At 30.8% G+C, this 17,711-nt stretch overlaps 1 protein-coding gene and 1 long non-coding RNA gene across 6 annotated transcripts in view; one reads left to right on the top strand and one right to left on the bottom strand.

Moving 5' to 3' along the window:
• Window positions 1-17,711, top strand: part of LOC126940852 (uncharacterized) — a 144,890-nt gene that overhangs the window by 83,986 nt on the left and 43,193 nt on the right. The gene's annotated exons all lie outside the window — the stretch shown is intronic.
• Window positions 1-17,711, bottom strand: part of PCDH17 (protocadherin 17) — a 97,014-nt gene that overhangs the window by 73,789 nt on the left and 5,514 nt on the right. The window lies entirely within an intron of this gene.

The raw sequence follows: 17,711 nt of genomic DNA, 5'->3' as shown, positions 1-17,711 counted from the left end.
AGCACATTGTAAATTCCTCTAGAGTGTACTTAGGATAAGAGTAAATACTGGTTCTTTCCAGCAACATTGCTCTTCAGCTCTTGGTTACTTCAAATAACTCACCCTTATACCCAGAACTTATTCCTTTGTATCGCATACTTCCTCACCTATTTTATAGGATGATCTCACCACTATATTACAACACCTTCAAATCTCTTTCCTTTTAACCTCACCTCTATAGATCCATTATAATTATTTCTCTTTTGTGGATGGGGAAACTAAGTCCTGTGGCATTTATGAAAGGCTAGTAGAGGTTTCAATATGAGTCAGTAATATGAACAAGTTTCTTTTGACTCAGATTTTGTACTCTTTCAAGTACTATATGATTCATCTAGCTTTTGTGTGTATTGTGCTTTCTATTCTATTCTATTTATCATTGTCACATCTATTTTACAGACTTATTATTCTCATTCTAATTTACACTCCTCACAGTTTCTAATACGAGGTCATACCCCCTGGAATGGCTTTCTTCCTAACTATTCAGTTCTGAATGAGATTAAACACAAATAAAAGCAATGAGATCTACTGGAGTATTTTGACTAGAATAAAATAATAATCAGAATCAGTTCTATGATTAAATCTGAGAATTGATTTAACTAAATAAATTTAATAAAATTAAATACATTTAACATTAAATCTGAGATTAAATCTATAAGAATCCTGGGCTGCTCTATAGTATCCAAAATTTGTGAATACTTTTACTACACAAGACAAAGCTAGAGAACCTCTTGAAACTACTGCCAGGTTCCTATTTGAAAGATCCTGTGGCAATGTGTTATACATAGGTCACAGCATAATTTTTAATGTTTAATATGCAGAAGCCTTAAAGAATTCTCCTCCAAAGTGACCTGCAATCTAGGAACCAAGTTGCAGTACTTTATAGCAGCAGTTACTTATACTACATAAGTTTCTCAAACTCTGCAGATACCTCATATGATAAATGCATGCCAGTCATGAGATCCCAAGTGGTGTAAGAGCAAGAACCCTAAACTTTGAATCAGATGACATTAGTTCTGTATTCCTAGCTGGCTGTAAATACATGAATGAAATCTCTGTATTTCAATTTTCTTGTAAGAAAAGAAGTATAAATGGAATCAGAAGCAATTGTACGCATCCAAATTTCTAATATTCACTATCCTACAACAGTTCTTTTGCAGAAACTTCTCTTCATTTTCTCCCTGGTATGAGTTTTCCTTCCTACGAGGGCTCCCTCCATAAAAAATAAATCACAATTTATACAGAAGACTTAACATTTTTCTACTTTAGAGTTTACTTTGTTATTTTAAGAAGTTTAGAATATCTAGAAACAGATTTTGGAAAATCCTCTACTAAAAGTTTGTCACTTTAAAAATCATCTAACAAAAATTAACCAAAAGTGACCAAGCCTGGTTAAGAAGGTGCAAAATGAAATTTGTAATAAAATTAATTAGTATTTCAGGAAAATTACCTTTTTATAATCATAAGTGTTCTTGAATAAAACTCTATTTTTATTCAACTGCTTATATTTAGGCCAAGTGAAATATTGTTTTTGTAGATAACATGTCTGCGTAACAGTACCCTAAAGTTTAACTGCATCAGAATGTTTTATGTAATTTGCTTTTAACAACAATAATATGTTAATATATATTTAGTATTTATCATATTCTTTATACAAATAATTACATTTTATCTTTAATTCTTACAATGGCCCTGTAGATAGTAAATATTATGCCTTATAAGAAAGTAGAAACAAAATAAACAAAATTTAAAAAGATTAAGCAACTTCCCCTGGACTGCATAGCTAATATATATTTTTTTAAGTCAGGAATTTTAAAAATAGAATCCCAGGCGTTGTGGCTCACACCTATAATCCCAGAACTTTGAGAGACTGAGGCGGTTGGTTCACTTGAGCCCTGGAGTTTGAGACCAGCCTGGGCAATCTGGCAGGACCCCAGCTCTAAAAAAAAATACAAAAGTTAGGCAAGCCTGGTGGCACATGCCTGTAGTCACAGCTACTTGGGAGGCTGATGTGAAAGGATTGCAATGAGCCGAGATCATGCCACTGCACTCCTGCCAGGGTTACAAAGTGAGACTCGGTCTTGAAAAATAAAATTCTCAAGTAAACAACCTATCTATCAGAGAGTAACTGAATTTTAATATATCCATTGACTGGCCTAGAATTCCATTATTAAGATAATATGAAACTAAATTATCGACATGAAAAAATGAAATAGCATATAATTTTTCTTCAAATATTATATAATTTTAAGGAAAATATAGTTTACGATGCTGTGTTTAGTATATACAACTTTTTATAAAATATATAGTTGTCTGTTTGCGTACATGTACACAGGCATGAAGAAGTAGAAAGAGATACAGGTTCACAATCCTTTTTTTCATTTTGTAGGCCCATCCTCTTTCATATTTTAGAATGGTATTTTGATGTATATGTCATGTATTATCCATTCCAGTAGGGACTAGTGGAACACCTCAATATTAAACATACCGATACCTCTGCAGTGAAAAATGTTGATATTCACACTAGGTAGAATAAATAAAGACTATAAGTAATGTTAAATCAGTTCAGGCGTGAGTCTTTTGAATTTTAGAATCGGAAAGGAAGACATGGAGATTTACTCAACAAAAAATTAACAATAGTTCTAAGTAGTAAATTATAGGCAACTTAACTCTAAAATGCAACTTCTCTATTTTCAGTCCACAATTATGTAATGACTTCTTACAATACACTAGACACTGTTTTAGATATTTATTTTAGTACAATGTTTGCAATAAATAAGAATTTTTCTTAAAATTGGGAAAATATAGTCATAATTTTGAGAAGAGTGAAAATTAAACTCAAAGACACATAACATTTTTTAAAACAATTTGAAATTATTTTAATATAAAAACATGGATATCTGAACATCAGGAGTTTGTAATATTTGTTGTTTTTCCCAGGAGTAAAGTATCTTTTTGTAGGGAAACTACTGACTTGCTAAAAATCAAACAGGAGAGGAGTAACTGACCCTGCAGTCAAATGTAAGCAATTCATCCCTGGAGGGTCACTACAGATTCCAGTTCAATGATAGACTAGTTGAAATCCAAAGTCACTAGACCAGCAGTGCCTGAATCTCAACTACACAGGCCTACAGGCACATTGTCTCAGTGGAGCAGCTCCATCTCTGGAATATCTGTCATTGCACACACACACACACACACACACACACACACACACACACACACAAAATCAAGGGTCCAGAAATCTCAAATGTTTACATCTCATCTGGGCTTAAAGAACTCTTTTTTTTTTTTTTTTTTTTTTACAAGTTATTTAATTCTATGTTTTGTTTTGTTTTGTAACATAACTGAAAAAGTTATGTCACCTTCTTATTGGTGTGTTAGAAACATTTGTAGAAATATAAACAACAAAGTACGTAATTTTCTCCAACAGATAAAAAAAGCAAAAGAGTTGTTCTCTTTCCTGATAGGCTGTTTTCCCCTTCCTTGTTTTCAAATCACGTAAATCAGGTTGTCACATACAGCTTCGAAAATAGAGTATTCCTCTCTCTGAAGGTGTGTAAGTTTATTCAAGTAGAGTCAGGTAATTTATACAAGCTATATACTTAATATAAAAAAGACAAAGTATGAAACTCTTCCCCTAGTCTAATTTGATTTAAGGATCTTGATACCCGTTTTCTTGGAAGGGCAAAATATCACAAATATAAAATAGTGCATCCAGTAGCACAGGGCATAAATAGCTCAAGCTGAAAGCATAACAATATGCTCTCCTTCTATTATTGCAGAACCAATAAATAAGCATAATGAAAATCATGACACATTATTACATTATTCTGTATTGCTTCTGTTCATTTAAAAAACAGATGAGTGCATTTAAAATAATTTTATGTCAAATGACAGTAAACTTTGCCATTGAGATGATGCTGAAAGGGATATTTGTAAAGAGCAGAGATGCATGGTTTTATATGGCTTATATCAAGGTTATGACAGAAGTACAAGGAATCTGAGTACTAACTACTTCACACCAAGATGACTGTAGCCTGGTATCCAAAACATGTACATTATTCACATGTGCTTTGTGTTTTCTGATATTATGGAGTCAATAAAAAACAAATTAAAAAGCTTTAGGAAAAGCTTCCATGTCAGTTTGTCCTTGGATGGATTATCTTTTTTCCTTTGCCTTGTTGATTTAATATACTAGATTATATTAACAGCACTGGCTTGTAAATAAGTAATATCTGAATCTTATTAATGGAGATATGCTGCCAAAATAATCAGCTTCATACTTAACAAGTTTCCAAGTATTTGGGAAAGCTATGAAATGGGATTACAAGGTTAAGCTGTGTACATCTGGCTCATCACTATATAAGTATTTCAGAAATTTGATCTCATAGGATGAAGAAACACCTGTTTAATCATGACTCTTTTCCAAGGTACATGAACTTCAGTAAGCAGAGCAATACACAAATGCTGGCAAGAAATCTTGATCAATTTACATAATGTACTTCCTATATTAGACACACAGTTTTATCATACATCATCCTTCTGAGTAGAGACATAAAAATATTCTAGAAAGATTATGTGGTATTATACTTATATTGGCAAAATGAATTGGGGGTGCCCAACATTTTAAAACTTGAGATAACCACCTGAAATACTAAATAGTTTCATTGATTTTTTTTTCCTTATATCATGGTATGTGATTTTAGTGTAATTGAACGTTGTAAGTATAACTCTAAGGTAATATGGATCCTGAAAATAATTAATGAGAGGTAGGAATTTGCATATAAAATAACAATAAAAACTTGAACAGTCCCTCTAGTTAACAGAAATGTTAATGAAGTTGAACATTAGTTGCTTTTAACCAGATCCAAGATTAAATAACTGTGTTGACTCTTTGTCAAATATACACTTGCCCATTAAGCCTGCCTTTATTTTTTCAAATTTTGTTCCAACAAATAAATGGGCTTTAAAAATGCACTGATTATGACTCTTATCTAATTAACTTCAAATGTCCAACTTTAAAATACAGACTTTGAGGCTGTTGTCCACAACGGCAGTTAAAGGTCAATGAATAAAATTTCCAATTATATTTCCTGGGAGCAGATGGGTGCAATGAAACCTAATGATTGAATTTTAAATGCTTTCATGCACCTTTTATCTGTTTTCCAACATGTTGATTCTACCTTAATGCTGTAACAAGATAATAGGTTTATTACAATTAACCAACTGAAAAGGTATCTCCACTTTCCAATTATTTATATTACCTGGGGATATTGAACCACAGCTCCTTTCCTTCCGTCACCCGTAGAGGCTTTCTATCACCATCCCACACTTTTAACCAAAAAAATCCAAACCATAATATCATTAAATAACAGATGTCTCCTTGGCGATTTGATTTCTCTAGTTAAATAATGGGTATTTAACATAAATGTCAAGTTTAAGTTCACGGAGACTCAATGGAAAATTTCAAATAAAAAAAATTTTAAGAAATGTGTTGACTAAATTTAACTATAAAGTTTCTTTCCTTATATGATGAACTGATACATTAGCTTAAGCTGACTTGCATAGTCGTAAGTATAGAAAGAAGGTTTACCAAGAGGTTAAAAAAATTAACATTCTATTCTCCAGGAGTAGCAGATGGAGAGTTTTATCTCAACTACATCTTATTAGAGCACACTCTTGCCTGAAGAACCACAAGAGGAAATCATGCAGAGAAGTTTATTTTATTGCTTTCATGTAAAAGAAAATCAACATTTTACATCTTAAAATATATACTCAAGCCTAAATTAAAGGAAATTGAAGAAACCTTTTATTTTAGCTAATAAACAAATGTTTCTTGTCTATTAAATGCATTTTTAAAATGAGAAACATACTACTACTCAACCCAATCCACCCCTGTATATATGTACTATGTAAAGTCAACTATACAGAGCCCAGGCCCAAATGTACATGTGGTTAAATATTAATCTGGTGATAAATACCACCATGCCTTATCAACATATTTATTTGAATATTTTTTAAAAGTACACTAGATGTAAATATACAGGTATTAAAGTATCCCTGTGATAAGCATATTTTCTTCTGGGATGTCACAGAAAAGAGACCAGAGGCAAGGATAAAAATAATATAATTAGAATAGGTCAGCATAAGACATAAATAATAATTTATTTCCTTTTCTTTCACTCAAAATCATGTATTTTGGACAATACTTTTAAAATGTTTAAGTGACTTTTCAAAGTCTTTTAAACACATGACATATGTTTTTAGATTATAAGGTTTGATATGAAGACTAAAAACTGCTTGCCAACTGGTGTATTTATGAAACGTTCAGATTTTTACCAACATTATTTGGAAGTTGCATTGCCAGTAGATGTCCAAGTTGCATATTTTAAAAGAAAGCCTGTATGGACGTATGATAGTTTAAGAAAAATTCACAGAAACAGTAAAATGCAAACAGATTATGGAATATTACAGGGGAAGTTTCTGGTTGATAGTGTCTAAGAGAAAACCTGTTCCTGACACACAGGGTTTCTTGTAGTAACATGTAACCAAGACTTATTTTGATATCCCCCTCCATCAGGATTGAGTAGCACTGGTTGCTGATGTGCCTTATTTTCAAAAATGCCAAATATTTCAGGGAGAACTAACAGATGGACTTGAACTCTTAATATAATGCTTAGACAAATGTGGATATAAATTCTGCTTTGAGAACTTCTTATTTGTGGGATAATCTTATATGATATTTAATACTGTTAGTTTAATCTTTCGGAAAAATTCTCTCATCTACGAAGGTTGAAAATGAATTCTAAACATTTTAAAATTACATTTCTATGCTTCCTTCTATTTTTCCTTCACTTTTTATTTCAGCTACTCTGACTAATGGGGATAATTGAATTTTTAATATGTTTGAAAACTCATTCTGCCTAAAATCTTTATTCTATAAAACCTCCTTATGGTCTAATATGAATTTTAAAATGTAAAATTCAGACAAACAGTAACTAACTCTCAGTATAGCTTACAAGTACTAAATAATACAACTTCATATGTACCCCATAAATTTGCAGAAATAAAAAATGAAAAACCAGTAAACCATTTCAATTAATAGCTTTTATAATTATTTCATGATTTATTCATTGAATTAATAATTATAGATTAAACAGCTCTGAACGTTGTGGATGTCTTTTTAATAACAATACTGAAATGGACAACATACTGTTTATATGAAGGCTTAGCTTGCATTTACTCAATATTTGCATAAAAATTTCATTACCACATACATATGACAGATTCTGAAATTTTGAGAAAAATATTGTAAGTTGGCTTATTACATACAATCAACAATTTCCAACTATAATTTTATTTTCTGATTATCACATGGTAGATGATCTGTGCCCAAGTGATTAAATAGTAAAATTATATATCAAAAAATAAAATTAAATGTAATCCCCAAATAACTGTTTATGGTTTAGATATAATATCATTTTACTAAAATTATCATACAGAAAATAAATATTTATACTTTATGGAGCATTTCCACAAATAAAACCAGCTTAAAAATTAATTAATATATAGACTAAATGATCGTATTAGTTTCTTAAAAACTTCCTGGGGTTGGGTAATCCTTAAAGTCTTAAAAAATAGACCTAATATCAGAAGTGCATCACTCTAATACCATATAAATCAGACCAAGAAGTGGGAGAAAAGATAGAAAGACATGCAACAAACAACACAATTTCCTCTTGATATACCATTTATATAAGTGTGTTTGTGTGTATATATTATATATCATATATCATGATATATAATATAAACAAATACTGTGAGAGTTTGATGCTCATAATTGTGAAACTTGATCACCTTTCTCCATGAAGTTGTAATATTATTAATAAAATTATAAACAAATTTTTATAGTAATAATTACAAAAGTGGTAACTATAAATTTAAAAAATATCAAAATATGCCACATTCAAATAAATTATTTACCAGCAGATCAATATTTTAGCATATTTGTATTAATATCTTAGACTTTAGCCCTAGTCACATCTAGATTGAAATCCACATTACAGCATATATCTGATGGGTGATTGTCGAAAATGACTTAACTGTAGAAGTCTCATTTTCTTCACAAAAAATTCATATTTTTAAAAGTGTGTACTACGTATCAGAAACTGCTATATTATCTCAACTACAGTGACAATCAAGATGGATGTGGCTCCTGGTTTCAAGTATTCTACTATCTAGACTGCTTTGAGAAAAAAATAACTTAATCTTACTCATAGAGAGTTAAAATCCTGATTCAGAGGTTTAACATTTTACAGACTTAGTATCATTCATTGTTTTGTGTGTAGATCAGTTAGATCTTTATTAAGAAAAGAGTACACACAACAACTACAAGAAGAAATGAATGGAAATGAGTTGGGTGTTAAATTTCCTGTTATCCATCCAGTATTAATATATTTTTTATTGCACTTTAAAATCCCTAGGCATCAGGTAGCTTTGGGATCACTTCCATGGCTTCTACTGGATTCGATATTATTTTATCACACTTTTCTTATTACCTCCTAGGCTAAGTCCTGCTTTCTCAACGTTGCCAAATGGTCTTATTCCGTTTTACTTCAAACTTAACCAGGCAACCGAGGAGAGTGATAGAAAATATTATCTACTCCTTTCCTGAGACATTACATGTCAACTTTTCACCTAAGGCAAAATTTAATGGCCGATTTGTGGAACTTTATTTCTAGAGATTTACTATGGAAACACTGACATGACCTTTAACCAGAGCAAAACAGGCACTCTAATAAGCAGGCAACACCAAACCTAAAAATGCACAAGGAACAGAAAGATCCTGGCAGGAATTAATCTGCCATTTTCACACATCTGCCCAAGGGAGGTATTGTAATTGCAAAAATTTACTCTAAGACTGCTGAGACTCATAGTAATTATGTTTCTTTTTTTTAATAGAAATAGCCACAGGTGGTAACAAATTGGGTTTTGAGATGGGGAACTGGGCATGCATTCTAACCCAAATTACTATGTAATTGTCTTGATTATAAAAAATCGTGGAAAGTCTATTGCTCAAAATCAGAAGGAGAAAAAAAGTCTCTATAAATGTATTCTTTGTCTTTTCTAGTTTCTCTCCACTCAGGCATAGTGCTTCATTTGTTGGTATTGGCACATCTGATATCAGAGCCACACCATAGAATAGACTTCTGCCAAGGATCCTTAAAATGTCCTGTGAGTGGGATTTGTTTAATAGGATGGTTCTCTTATTTCCATCCTTATTACAATCTAGGGATAAATAGCAGCTTTTCTAAGAAGGTCACAACCTGGAAACTTAGCTAATAATTACTACCCGTGCATCTGCCAACACCAAAAAGTGGAAGGTTATGAATATTTTTTCAAGGTATGCATTGATATTAAAATAGTTACTGTTTTTCTGATATATCTGCTTTCAATAATCCTGCATCTTACTCTGTACTTTGGTTCATGACACAGCACCAAAATATTTGTATTGTTTTCTAAAATGATAAATGCATTCTATGCATATCATGCCAATTAACAGTCAAAGTATATCTATAAACTTACTTCTTTAAATCAGGAATTTCTGATTTAATCAACCAAGGTTACAATATGAGGCAAGGCATTGGCTTAGCACAAAAAAAAAAAAAAAAATTCATTAACACAAGGCCACACAAAGTTTCAAATAGTAATTAAAACAATCAAGTGTCTTGCCGTGAAACTATGGGAAGGTAAGTTTGTATGGAATCTTTAATTCTACCACAATGAAATTGATAATAACAAGGGACTATTGATTTATCTTTTTTGTATGACTTATAACTGCTCTTATTCACATTCTTAATTCAGTAAAAGGACTTGGGATATAGTATTTTAAAATAGATGCAAAACTGTAAAAGCAAAATAGAAGGCATGAATTCTGGGACTCAAGAAGACACTATTATAATAGAATTCACCAATATTTAGATGATATTCTGTTTCATTTTTGTTTTGCTGACAGAACTATGGAAATTGAAGCAGCTATTTTAAACATTGTTTAGGAAGATTTTATGATGAAGAATTTATATAAAATGTATCATTAAGCACTTATTCAAGTTTAAACTGAAAAATATTTTCTTTTAAACTAATTCCCTTTTCCAAAATACTAAAATTATAACTTTTTTCTTATTATACTTTGCTAAAATTTTAAGCATATTATTTCTCAAACATTCTAATGTCTTAATTTCATTTCATCTACTGATAAAATAAGGACATCAGTAAAAATTTCACACAGTCACATGTGGGTAGCTAATTCTTTTCATGATAATCAAAGGTGAATTGCTTTATAAATTCAGTAATGCATATGCAATTTCTCTTTTGCTGTGAAAAAACAGCAAAAATATATCGAGTACTCAGTTAAAATAATCTCAGTATATGCTGTTAAAATATGTTGTGTGAAAAATAAAATGAACTACCTTTATCAAAGGTATTTGTATTGGGGACTATGATTTTTTTAAAGAATGTTGTAGATTAAGGGTGAAAACTACTTTTAGATGTTCAAAACTGATGCACATGTTTGTACTGCAAATTCAAATTTAAGAATTTATATGGGACATGGATAGTCTGAAATTGTATTATAACAATAAGAAAGCTATTTTGACCCCCATAACCATTTCTACCTACAATAAATACCTGTTGCATTTTCATTTGATAAAAGCAAATTATTGGAATTTCGAATATGACCTAATTATCTCATGTATATATTTTAATTTGAGCTTTTCTTCTGAATTGGAGACCATGAAAATTTTAGGCACACAAAAAACCAAATCATTGTTTAGCAATAACTATTAAGTATTTAGGTGGAAATCCTAGATAATGAAATATAACAATTCATGACTCAGTGCTTAAATTATATTTTTAAGTTATTGTCAAAGACAGCTGAATAAAATATATTTAAAGCACCATAGTTGTTGCAGAGAAATTACTTGTTTAGGGAAGTTGTAAGTTAAATCTGTAATTGTAAAGCATACATGCTATCAAAATAGCATCAGAATCTTTCAGAATATCAAGTCATTGTCTATGTATCAATATAATTTACAAATATGTAACCATTTTTTTAAAAGAGTATATATCTACAAAACAATTATGAATGTATAGCTTTGAAATTTCAAATTGATTTTCATGCTCTAGCTTTCAAACTCTACAAAGGCTGCTTTTAGCTGATAGAGTAAACAAGAAATGCTCCTTTAAATAGTCCCTTTAATGTGTTCCACTAATTAAAAATCAATCAAAAACATTAAAAGTTTAAAAAGTATTAAATATTATTCAGACTGTGTATATTTTAGAACCAAATAGAAGTTTACAAAATTATATTTATCTTTACCTTGGCATTTTTCATACCACTTAAATGTGGTGTATCACTATTGTATTAAATAGAAACATAAAGAAAATAAGATAATACAGATCGTTAAACATTTCAAGATAACTGAAATAAATGAATTTCTAATACCATTAAGTTATTTTAATATATTCCACTCCTCTAATCAGACCAAAGTCTATTTATGTAGATTACTTACATCTAAAGTGTCATTTATCCAACCTGTATTTATCCTTTGATCACAAAGCTTGTTAACTTAAATGGTCTTTTATTGTTATGATTCGTTTTCCCATAATTATGCTGTTTAACTGCCTTATTTTTTTTGAATAAATATATGCAAACGCGCCAATCATATTCAGCACAGTTATGCTGGATGCTCAATGAATTGTAAGAACCATTTCACTACAATAAAACTGCTTGGAATAGATCCAGGGCAAGGCCTACAAATACTGGTAATCAGAATGTCACTAGGACCAGAACAGACAAACAGAAATATGTCATATATATATATACATATACATATATATACACATATATTTTTTTTTCTCTCAAAGACTGTCTGAAGCCAATTTTAGAGTCTATCCCTGGAAGAACTTGGTGCATACAAGCAAAGGATGCCACCTACAGAGCCACAATTTTTCATCTGTATTTAGTTATGGGTTTTTATGTGTGTGTTTTTTTCTTTTTCTTTACCTTAAATATATTGATCTTAGTATTTCGGCAGTAGCAAGGAAGCAGAAGCATGACTCTGCTTAGTCACAGTAGGGATGTTGATGTCATTAAAGACTTCTTTATTGTAGATAACTTATTTCAGAAGACCAAAGATAGCAATATATCATTGTCAAAGTTAGTGGTGAAAGCTTATGACTAACTGTAAAATGCTGTGTGTCATTGAAGAAAATCTTGTCAAAGCCTCCTTTACTAAAGTAGGTTGACAATAGGTTAGTGTAGGTCTGATGAACTTTAAAAGTGTTTTGTAAGTGGGTGGCAGAAGTCATATTATCTTCAAAATGATAGGCAAAAGGAACTTTATGCTATTCTCTAACTAATATACAGTCATTGATTGAAGGAATTTAATACACAAAAAAAATCCTTCCCTAATGGCTTTACTAAAATACAAACTTAAGATAATGCCCTATGGGATTTATTAAACAGAAGTATCACTGAGGGGAATACATTCTAGTGCAATGACTAATACTGTAATTAGCGGGCGCATTTGTAAGAATTTACCCACTATTGAGTGTATTGCAAGACTTCTCCGCATTAGGGAGTTAAGTTTTACTTCCTAACTGGAATGGGCCCAGTTATAGTGGCTGCTTCTTTCTCCTGTTGCTGTTTCATCATCAGGCTCACAGCATGCATTCTCACATGCTTCCAGCTCTGCTGCCATCTTCTCAAAAGAGTCAGGAACTTGGGTGAGAGTTTTATTTCTCTTCGTCTACATAGGCTTCAACCTGTTGCCCGCTGAAGGCCACGTATTCTTAAGTTCCCCCCTCTAGGGTCACTAGCTCTATTTTATGGAACTTCAAATTGTTTGAAACTTTAAAACAGTAAAATAAAGTTTCAACATATTTTCAAAGAAAAATAAAAGCTTGAGCTCTTCCTTTGAGAAGAAATACTTTTGAACTAAAATGTATAAAATTGGACTACTATTTGTGGTTGAGCAAGCATTTACATACACTATATTGAAAATATGAACATATACATTTATACACATACTTAATGTAACTAAAAAATTATTTGTATATTTTTATAAACATAGCCTAGCCAAATTTCACTGCAATAAATCCATGTGAACCTTTATAGCATCAACTTTACGGAGAAAACATTCTGGAAAATTGGGTGATTTTGTATGTGTTTTGTATATTGAACAATACAGTCAAAGGTGGTAATGTAAATTTTTTCTTGACTAAAATAGTATATTCAAATAGTTGAGATAACAATTTTAGGGCATACTTTTCTATGCCGATCTTTCCATGATTACACACAGCCTTAAATAACATGAAGATGCCAAGACTAAGATTCCAATTTTTTTGGCGTATACTTACATATGGTAATATTTATTGAAATTATAGAACTCATACAACTCAAGTAAAATTAAAAATTATCTTACTCCCAACATTTTCAAAAGACTGAAGGATTATGATCTCAATACAGGAATGATAAAATATTACCTAGTTTGCATTTTGAAAATTTTATCGAAAACCAAAAGTTAATGGAATCAAGAAGTTAATACCTTACAAAGAGTTATATTAGTTAAGGTTGAAAACAAGACTCTCTGGTTTCTAGCTCATATTGTTAAACTTTATACTTTCTGTGTGTTTTCATTTATTGGGAAAAAGAGAAATGCCACATTAAAATTGGAGCTAAAATTTTCATAGATGCATATAAAAATAAAAGTAATATAATAAGAATGATGATAACAACTTTTGGATTTTTAGGGATTTTAAACTCTTCTCCCTCCCCCCAAAAAAACTCTAAACACTGAATATCTGATTATATTTTAAATTAAGTTTATTTACTTTATTTACACTACTTTTAATGCCTGATAAAACAGAAAAAAATATGTAACTATTGTGTACTCTCAAGTAGGAATTACTCATTCTACCTTTTCAAAATATTTAAGAAAAAGGATGAGTGAACTAAACAATCCAGAAGGCACACAGTAAGAAAGGGACATTTCTTTCCTACTCAAGATACCAGAATACCTATAAGTAGAAATGTATATATAGTTTATGGAAACTAATACATATACTAATTAAACAGCTGTCTTAGAATAAAAATCATAGTAAGATAGCTCCAAAATTATAAATGCCAAAATAAATTGTTCACACACTTTGTATTTGTTACTGAAATCATTAATAGGCTAGAGTATGAAATTTTGAAGATCATGATTTTGGGAACTTATCTGAATAAGTCCCCGTAGTGAAGATCTTGTACTAGAGTGAAGTGGGAATAAAGGCATACAGTGGATAATGTTGCTATTAAAGATGGATTCTCCTTTCACCTTTTTATTCTGCAATATTGAGTTTATTGTTTACATTATGATACGTTAGTCCTCTATACTTCAATATCATTTTTATATATTTGGATTGGCTCTAGGTATTTACCATATGCTTAATTCCCTGTTATTGAAAAGGCCATGTACATCTATCAAGAGGATTTTATCTTCCTAGCATAAAGACTTTAAAGTCAACCCAAATCTGAATCTTTTGAAATTGATTTGTAAAACACTGAGTAAGAATGTATTCCTTTTCAAAATTTATTTTAGTAGATCTTATTCTGCTGGCTCAATATATTTCCTTCTATGGGAGCATATTAAAATGACTTGTAGTAGTGCTACAAAAAATGTGAAAACACAGATGTTCAAACAAAACTGGGAAGTCGCCCATCAGTGACAAGTCCCCAGACTCCTCCTCTCTTTCCAACAAGGCCTTCGTCGAAAACACCTGTTGAGAAGTCACCCTGAGACTTAGCACTTAATTCTTGATAAATCACGATAAGCAGTTATTCTTAAGAACTAGTAATCTCTTTACTTGACTTTAGATTTCATATTAACACATAAAATAATTCACATGAAAATTGCTCCTATAAAATGTCCCCTTATAAATTTATGTAACAGTCTATTTGCCTTATGTACTACAAAACCTGTGCTCCTATTCTTCAAAATCAGTTTTATACGTTTAAAAAGAATTAAATATTTCATTATGACTGTGTTTTATTATGATTCACACTATTGTGGTTATTTAGTTGCTAATCTATTGTTTAAACACGTTATACTTTAATTTTTCCGAGGAACTTGAAAAACACCTGAAATCAAATCTCTTCTCACAAGTACCACTGTTTCTGTATCAACTTATATGAATGCTTAGCATCCATACTCAGTAAAAGTACTCCTATGCCCAAGGAGAACCTACAGGCATTAACCTTAACATTTTAGGCCCTTTGACTCACATAAAATGCTTTGATACTTAAATCTTAATTTTAGCTATAATGTGAGCCTCATAAATCATAAAGTTCCTAAATTTCATATCACCACACTGTACCAGTGTATCTCAACACAGTTATGAAATTATTTTCATTTCATCAATAGAATACATTATACTTCCAAACAGAACACAGATGCTCTAAAATAAACATGAACCAGACACCTAGTAGCAGTTAGGCCAAGTACACTCTGTGGATTAAAATTCTACCTTCAGAAATACACATGAGATTAATAGTGTGTTTCCTTAGGAAGCTGTATTACATATACACACTAATAAAAGCACCTGAAACAAGATTATGGGATACCTAAATGCTTTAATTTAAGCATGTCACTTTAGCACAGTGTGTTTGTGACACTCCAGTTAAAAAAAAAAAAAAAAAAAAAAGACAGTTCCTGCAGTTAATTTACTCTGCTCTCCATAATTAATACTGAGATAAACCTGATATATTTGAAAGAGAATTAACATATTAAGAACTTACAAAGCATCCTTTAGAGGATTACAAAAATTGAATAGAAAAAAAAATCATTTAAACAATGCATGTTGAGGATATTCCTAGGGCAGAAGCAATATGGGAAAATGAGCTATTGTGAAAACATTTCAAGGACTTAAAACAAAAACATAGTTTGTTTCTTTATGGCATGAATTAAGAATCTAGAGGAAAGGCAATGTAAAAAAAAAAGTTTTCCCTTTGCATTCTGTGTGTGCGCGCGCACGTGTGTATTTGCTTTGACTTGAGATTTACTGTCAATGAGAGGAATAATTATCTTATTCCTCCTTAAGCAATGACCAACTTCAAGAACAGCATGGTGCAATATACTACAGGTATCACTATCTCTCAAAACCACTGGATATTTCAATCCAAGATTGTTTCTCACTAGTCTAACCAAGGAATCAGGCTTGTTGAAAATTCTGCACCACCTTCGTTTTTACTGGAAACTAAATGAAAATTCAACTCACAGTACTTTAAATGGAAGACTAAGCATTAACCCTCTGTGACATCTTTGTAATTACCAATGGTAAAATTGTAATTGAAAGGTATTTAACATATGTGTATTTATAAAATGACTGTAGCAAATCTGTAAATATGTGTTTTAACATCTCCTTCTAAATACATATTGACTGTCATAAATACCAGTTTTACACAGTCACAGAAAGACTTTCATAGAAACCACATTTTTTAAGTGGATACTTTCTTTTTCAGTTTTATATAGACCTTAAAAAATTATGATTACTGATGACAGTAAACACTATTAGAAGTAAGATTAAATACTATAATTGATATTTTAATATTTAATAGTGTCAAGTGTGAGATTGTTTTACAAGGACATTATACTATTACAGAAAAATATATTTTGCTAAATATTAGTATTTGGTATACCTATTATGTTAGAAAGAATAAGATTATGAAATTTTACTGCTCCATTTTAAGAATAAAAACATTATTGAGTCAAGTGTCATCAAAAGTTATTTGCTTTTCAAAGCATAAAATTATGAACAAATTATTTTCACTTGCCCCAAACTAATCTTCCTCTCGAGGTGTCACTTTCAGTTAAGCTCAATTTTGAGTTCCACATACTGCTCATCCAGAGTAATTTGTTGCAACATACAATTACAATAAGCAAGAATTAAATTTTTCTGTGACACAACTCAATAGTGGGTGAAAGAAACAAGACAATGACTAGACATAGTATAGTCACCTGCTGCTGTTAGAATCTATGTCCAGGCTGGGTCAGTCATTTAGTTTTGTGATTTTATCAATAACTTTGAATCATACTATCTAATATATATATATAATATATATATATATATATATATATATATATATATATTATATAAAAACTTTGAATCATACTATCTAATATATATATATATATATAAAATATCACTTAGATATATCAAATACACACTATGCAAACTAAATGCACCCTGAATTTATTTTGGCACATCAAGTGCCTTCAGTGTAACTTTGCCTCCTTTTTACAGTAGCACAAAATGAGCCTCTGGTCCTCTGCTATATTCCTTTCATTCCTCAGTGACTCCAAGAAACAGATCACGAAAACCGCAGGACAAAACAAATACAAACTTTTCATAGATAGTTACTAGTCATTATGTAGAGTCTGCATGTTTTCAAACTTTTCAAAGTGCTTCAGAGTATAACTCACATTTCAAAGGCTTAAGCTGTATTAATGCATTATGCTGTAGTTTTTAGCATAATGGAACGATGAAGAGTAAGTGAGATTCATATTCTTTAAAGTACCTTTAAAATATAAAACTGACTTTTTAAGGGGTGAAAAGTTAGCTCAAATTGAATG

Source organism: Macaca thibetana, chromosome 17 (assembly GCF_024542745.1).
Source record: "Macaca thibetana thibetana isolate TM-01 chromosome 17, ASM2454274v1, whole genome shotgun sequence".
In the NCBI taxonomy this organism is placed as follows: Eukaryota; Metazoa; Chordata; class Mammalia; order Primates; family Cercopithecidae; genus Macaca; species Macaca thibetana.
Note: the sequence above shows the minus strand (reverse complement) of the source record. Positions and strands in the feature narration are given on the sequence as shown.